Source organism: Beta vulgaris, chromosome 1 (assembly GCF_026745355.1).
Source record: "Beta vulgaris subsp. vulgaris cultivar EL10 chromosome 1, EL10.2, whole genome shotgun sequence".
NCBI lineage: Eukaryota > Viridiplantae > Streptophyta > Magnoliopsida > Caryophyllales > Amaranthaceae > Beta > Beta vulgaris.
Genome location: NC_079202.1, coordinates 26,442,365 through 26,448,364, shown reverse-complemented (window position 1 = coordinate 26,448,364; position 6,000 = coordinate 26,442,365). Strand labels below are relative to the sequence as shown.

Sequence of the window (6,000 nt, the reverse complement as noted above, 5' to 3'; positions counted from 1 at the left end):
ATCTGTAATACTCCGTATTTTTATACTAATTCCGTACTAATTAAGAAAATATAAAAGAATTAATAAAAAGGTATTTTAATTTATTTACAAGTTAATAGGAATAAATTATTAGTAACATGAATTTGTTAGGAATTTCCGGAATTTTAAAAGAGTAACCTAATCGACCTAGGGTTACTACCTTTTGGAAGGGAGTATAAAAAGGAAAGAAGATGGAATTTCAGGAAAAAAAAACCCTAAACCCTTTCTTCTCCCTCTCTCCCAGCCGACTTTCTCTCCTCACACTCTCCTTGGCCGATCTTCCCTTCTTCTCTCTCTTTCGAATTTGCTTCTTCTCTCCCTCAGATTTCCTTTCTTCCTCTCTCGGATTCCCTCTCAGTCGGTGTTTGAGGGTCGCGCGGGCGTAGTCTCGAGTGGTGCGAACTCGCGCTGCGAGCGACGAAGGCTGTGCGAGGGTTGATTCGAGCGGTGCGCAGGCGTGCCGAGGTTGCGAGCGACGAAGGCTGTGCGAGGTTTGGTTCGAGCGGTGCGCAGGCGTGTCGGGTTGTGCGCGAAGGTGTTCGAGAGTTGGGTGCGGTGTCGAGGATTGTGCGAGCGAGGGTTTCGGTTGTTGCGCGGGGATTGTGCGAACCAGCAAGGCTGGTGTGGGTGTCCGTGGGCGACGAGCGAAACCGGGCGAGCTACTGTGCACTCGCGTGTGTGGTGTGATTTTCGGTCGCCGGAATCCTTTCGCCGGCGAGTTTCAGCGGTATAATTCATGTACTTAACTTAGTATGTCAGTTTATATTATTTTTTATATTACTTTTTCGTATTAGAAAGGTTATTTTATAATATATATAATTATAAGTAAGTGTTTTAAATTATTAGATTGTTAACTATTAAGTTATTGTTCTGTTTTAAGTAAATTCTGGTTAGGTTTGTAATTGGAATAAGTTGAATAGGAAAAGTGTGTCTTATTATTAGTTACATTATTATTTGTTCATGAGTAACTGTTTCATGAAATCTGACTTTGGACGTATGACTACCTTTGGACATGGAACTTACTTTTGGACATGGAACTTACTTTGGACATATGACTTACTCTTGGACATATGACTTACCTTTTGGACATATGACTTGACTTTTGGACATAAGACAGGCTGGACTTATGACATTTTGGATTGGTAAAATGGACTAATGTTACTAAAACTTAGTTACTCACTAACTCTGACTTCTAAAAGACGTTAAATTCACTAGATTAGAATTATAACGAAAGTTCTGGAATAAGGTTTTAACTATTGCGTAATTCGAATCGTTAGATCGTTATGGTCTTAGTACGTAGTAGTTGTTAGTGTTATCAAGGACGTAACACTAAAGCTTTGTTTTAACGATTTAGGTCCCAATTTCATAAGCGGCTCGTTCTATTAAGTCAGCGAAAATTCTCCGTTACAAGGTACGTACGCGTACCAGTTTACTTTCAAAGCTTAGTATCATGTTTAGGTTGCAGTTCATGTTATTGGAACCTAGTACCATGATAGGGAACATTTGATTGTGATTGTTTGGTTAGACGTTTATAACGTGAAACAAATATGATGCATTGAAATATGTTGCATTGAAATGCGAAGTTCTATCGTAGTGTAACATCAGCATTATTAATCTGATCTATAGAGTAACAAGAGTGTTACTAGGGATAAGATTGAGTTTGGTAATTAAGAGAGTATGTAAATGACTCCTTAAAGTTATAAAAGAATGATTGGTAATAAAAGAAGATTATGGCGATACTTGTAGTTGGACTCCCTACAAGTATAGAACAATGGGGGGAGTGTAGGACTTGTCCTACACTCCTACGCAGGCCTACTGTGACGACAGTAGTGTCCTTATATTTTGATAACTCAAGTAGGCGGAAGGTTCCGTTCGATCTTGGGGGTATGCATACTAAGGTGATGGGTGTGAGACGGAACAAAACCGTATTTGCATTTCATCTAATAGACCAAGTTGTCTATTAAGGATTCAGTAGCCCGTATGATTCTAGTAAGATGACGGTGCCCGTTCGATGCCAAATAATGAAAGATTAAAGGATGTGAGATAACGTAGGTTCATATAACAGTTGTAATGTATGCATCATTTATGTTCATATAGTTTCAATGGTTCATTACGTACTCAGCATAGCTGACCCTGTGTGTTATTATGTGTTTGTTGTCCTGTGATGAACTATTGATACTTCAATGGGGAGCAGACTAGGTGAGCTGGTGCTGCTGCATGACATCAAGCATATGGGGGCTAGACTGTAGTTTGAAGTTAACTTTTGGTTTGATCATTAATGAATTTTATAGAACATTTTACATGGTTTGAGTTTGAATAAAGAGGGGTCATCTATGATTCCCGAGTTGTAATTACATTTTCTATTCCGCTGCAATTTGGTTTTGAGACAATGAACTTTGAGTTACCGTATTTCTAATTATGCCTTGCGTTCCATCGCGGCGGTAACACTCCCAAAGTCGATGCGACGTAGCTTTAGACGTGTATGGATTTTGGGGGTGTTACAAAACTGGATCAGAGCCAGAAGCTCCTATTTTCAAAGACGTTTTCGAAACGATTTCAAAACGGGTAGTATGGGCTAGGAGCATATAGATCATGTCATGTGCATTAAGTCATAGGCATGTTATCATTGCACTTTGTTTGTATCTCGAACTTGTATGTCTCTCTGTGTAATTGAAATGGAAAGTTCTTGAAATCTTCAAATGTGACTAGATTAAGAGAGTGTACAAAGATAGGTCTAAATTGATTAGACTCAAAACTTATTTAAGTATAAAAACTATTTTATTGATCGAATGAGCTTGATTTCACTTGTGGATTTCAAAGTTAAAATGAGCATTTACCTCTTTACAAAAACTTAGACTATTCTATTTTGTTTTTACTTTCACAGATGGTTCACGACATAGGCTGTAGGGACTTTTTGATGAAACAAGTAGGGGAAGACTGGGATATGTGGTTCTTTAAAATGAAGTCTGCTATGGATTACAGAATTATGCAAGGGGAACATGGTTACGATCTGAGGGCTCTAGGATACACTTCATGCTTCGTTATGTTCCAGATATAGAGCCATATAGATTTGTTCATCGTAGGTATGGGGATATGTGGACTAGAAGGGTATTTCAATAGGAATAAGCATACCTACGGATACCAGAACCTGCCTTCCGAAAAGCACTTCCTCACTGACCTTAAATACTGCGAGAATGAGTGGAGGGTTCGTGAGACCAGGGGTCAAAACCCTTCTACTTCATCTGAAAGGGAAAGTTCGAGCAATAGGGCCATAGATGGGAATTCTGAGAACCCAGGGGTCATACCTGAACCGCCATCAGCACCTGTGGCAAAAAGGCCAAGATACCAGCCATTTGAGGATGAGTTATTGCCGATGACTTTCAGAATCTTAGGACAGTCACTTACGTCTCTGATGATGAAAGGAACAATAGGACCTTCATTATAGTGTTGGGTGGGGTCCAGGTTGTACCAGGGTTACATGGGGAGGATGATGATGATGAGCCACCTCCACTAGAGGATATACCAGTTGAGGAGAGGACCCTGCTGAGAATGAAGACCCTGTTGAGGATGAGAATCCTGTTCAGGGAGAGGATCCCATTGAGGGGAGGATCCCATTGAGGAGGAGGATCCCATTGAGGAGGAGGATCCCATTGAGGAGGAGGATCCCATCGAGGAAGAAGACCCAGGAAGACCAGGACCCATACTAGAGATATATTCTTTGAGGACGGCGAGCCTGAGGCAGATGAGATTGACCTTGATGGAGGGATGGAGGATTCTGGATCAGAGGATGAAGCTCACCGTCTTGGCCCATAGTTCTTTTGAACATATATGTAGGATTAGGATTTTTGTTTTATTTTGATCGTTTTTGTTCATTTGTTATGTTAGGGATAATAAGGCTTGCATGCCGATTAGGGAGTAACATTATTTGATTATATATATATATATAGTATTTCTTTACAAATATTACATTCCCATTTTCAATAATAGTGCATAGTATTATCTTTTATTGTTAATTGTGGCATCTTATTTTGGTTGATTGTGATGCAAGTCAGTACAGACTTAAAGGTGTTCGCAATATATGTTTAATGTTAAATGTGTATTCGTTGAATAAGTTAAAACAAAAATTATGTGTAAGTCACTGAAATAGCTACTATGTTAATTTCAGCGCAGAATGGTTCGATCGGGAGGCGCCCCTGACACCTCTCTTAACATCGAGCAATCGATACGTGACCTAGTACAGATTACAGCCAACTTAGCCCAAGGTCACAGCCGGGATGGGACCTATCTGAAAAAGTGGCCCGTAGGAACCCACCTATACTAAATGGAAAAGGGGGACCTGAAGAGTTGGAAAACTGGGTTGGGGAATTTGATAAGCTTTTCTTCACCTAACCTGTCCTGACGAGAAAACAGTGCCCTTAGCTAGTTACTATCTGCAGGGGGATGCCCATTTCTGGTGGACCCAGGCTAAGGACAACCTTCTCAGCCAACCGGGTTTCGGGTGGGAAACTTTTAAAAAGGCCCTAAGAGACAAGTACTACCCTCCGTATCTTAAGAAACAAAAAGCCCAAGAGTTCATGATGCTGGAACAAGGGACCATGTCGGTAGAGGAATATTACCGAAAATTTATTGAACTGATGAGGTTTGCCCCAGAGATTGCCCCTACTGAGGAGGCTAAAGCCTCACGTTTTGAATTGGGACTTACCCTTGACCTGCAGGGTAGACTGGGGGGAGATACATTCACCTCTCTGGACCATGTGTTTGGCAAAGCTGCCCACCTTTATGCTATCAGGAAAAGGGAGGAAGGGGGTAAGCTGGGCGAGAAACGTAAGGATAACCCAAACCCTGAGGGCCAAAGTTTGAGAAAAAGCACAACGGGAACCAGAATAATCAAAACCCTCAGAGAAATTTTGGTAAGGGACCCAACAATAACCCTAATCCCAACAACAACAACAACAACCGCAACAATAACACCAATAACCGCAGACCTGAGCGTGTATATCGGTGTAGAAAGTGCCCGAACAACCACCTGGTAAGGATTGTGAGGGTAACAAGGTTGAATGCCGGGAATGTGGGAAGATGGGGCATAGAGCCTATGAATGCTATTCGAAAAACAAGCTAAACCCCAATGGCCAAAGGAAGGGAAACTATGGGGACAAGCCCCGAAACGGAAATGGTAACGGGAATGGTAACGGGGGAGGTAATTACAATGGGAATTCTAACTATTCCAAGCCCGCTACCAATACCAGCAACCAAGTCTCTAATGCTAACAATGCAACTAGTTCCCAAGATAAGGGCAAAGGGAAGCTGTACATGATGACGGCTAGTGAAGAAGAGGCTCGTAGAGACGTTGTCACGGGTACATTTTCTATCAACTCCACTCCTGTTAAAGTTTTATTTGATTCTGGAGCATCCTTGTCATTTATTGCCCATGCAACTGTTAGAAATTTAACATTGGTCGAGTCTGAGTCGATTTCTATGCCTATAGTCATTCCATCTGGGGAGACTGTTAATTGTTCTAAAAGATTCCTAAAAGTGCCATTAAAGATAGGTGAGGGATACTTTCCCTCTGATCTGATAGAGTTTAACTTATCAAACCTAGATATCATTCTGGGGATGGATTGGCTTGGGAAGTACAGGGCTAAGATAGATTGCGATGCGCAAAAAGTGGAACTAAAGGACCCTTTGGGGAAAAGAGTGTCATATAGGAGAATACCTCGAGAACCAGGAATTAAAGTTATCAATGCGTTACAACTTAAGAACTACGTAGACAAGGGTTGGCCCCTATTTATGTGTTCAGTGAGAAGAGTGGAGGATGATCCGTTAAGGCCTGAAGATGTGCCCATAGTCCGAAATTCCAGGATGTCTTTCCTGAGGAAATACCTGGTATGCCTCCAAGGAGAGATGTAGAGTTCACCGTTGACCTAGTACCTGGGACTGGACCCATTTCGAAAGCCCCGTATCGGATGGCTCCGGCAGAAATGA

General features: G+C 41.5%; 1 long non-coding RNA gene across 1 annotated transcript; it reads left to right on the top strand.

The window, feature by feature from the left end:
* The first annotated feature begins 211 nt into the window (after nucleotides 1–211).
* On the top strand, nucleotides 212–2,408 carry LOC125497626 (uncharacterized). The gene is made up of 3 exons (XR_008968392.1): nucleotides 212–745; nucleotides 1,373–1,429; nucleotides 2,213–2,408. It is a non-coding gene; the product is annotated as an uncharacterized LOC125497626 (long non-coding RNA).
* Nucleotides 2,409–6,000: the final 3,592 nt, after the last annotated feature.